Below are 877 nucleotides of genomic sequence, written 5' to 3' on the forward strand. Positions count from 1 at the left end.
AAATTCATGCCCATGTAAATCTGTGTGCCAGGGTTTCTTTATTTTGCTTCCTGGTCTGACATGCTGGGTTGTTTTTCTGATTCCCAAAGTGCAATGTTGTGATAGGAACCCCACAAAAGAGAAAAAGCATAAAAACTCCCAGATTTTAACTTGTCTCCGACCACTAGAAGGGAACAGTTTTAGATGCAGATTAGCAACAAAGCCCTCAATCTGACGAAAGCACCCAGAGGAATGGACCCAGTGCTGGGGAGTCACGGTTACCTGAACTGTGTACTGATAGGGGCCCATCTTTGGTTGCCACGGGAATGTCAAAATGCTCAGATTGCGGGTGATGGGGATGTGAATTTCTACCTCCTCCTGGTTCCACACAGGCACCTGCAACATGTGGACCCCTCCATCCTACAAAGGGGTGAGGGTGTGGTGAGACACCAAGATGAACTGCTCATCACTAGTTTCCAAGCTCAGCCAGACCCCACCCCTCCCTGGAGGTCAGGTCCCAAGGAGATGCTGTGACTGTCAGGACGCATGCCCTGCAGCCTCCTGTCTCCATGGAGACCACTCCCCAAGGTTCTGCGACAGCCACTCAAGTAAATGCGGCCTGACTTCAGCCTCACGGCACCCCCGATGGGAAGGTGTGGTTACCACTTCATGGGCGGGGAAACTGAGGCACGGGTCACAAAAGCAATTTGCCCAGAAGCCCCTGGAGCTCAAGTGACAGACAGGTGTGAATCACTGCCTGACCCGCAGACCATTCACTCTGCTGCTCTAGCTGCCTCCTCCTACAGGGCCGGGAATGGTTTGGGGCGGGGGATGAAGAGGAGAACACCCATGCCAATCTCCCCATCAGTAGAAACTGCTCCCACCTAAAACTGACTGG

The 877-nt window shown here is 52.8% G+C and overlaps 1 long non-coding RNA gene across 1 annotated transcript; it reads right to left on the reverse strand.

Moving 5' to 3' along the window:
• Positions 1–21: 21 nt before the first annotated feature.
• On the reverse strand, positions 22–411 carry LOC115284776. The gene is made up of 2 exons (XR_003905338.1): positions 262–411; positions 22–163 (listed from the first exon to the last, which is right to left on the reverse strand). It is a non-coding gene; the product is annotated as an uncharacterized LOC115284776 (long non-coding RNA).
• Between the last annotated feature and the right edge of the window lie 466 nt (positions 412–877).

This window comes from Suricata suricatta, unplaced genomic scaffold, assembly GCF_006229205.1.
Source record: "Suricata suricatta isolate VVHF042 unplaced genomic scaffold, meerkat_22Aug2017_6uvM2_HiC HiC_scaffold_20217, whole genome shotgun sequence".
NCBI lineage: Eukaryota > Metazoa > Chordata > Mammalia > Carnivora > Herpestidae > Suricata > Suricata suricatta.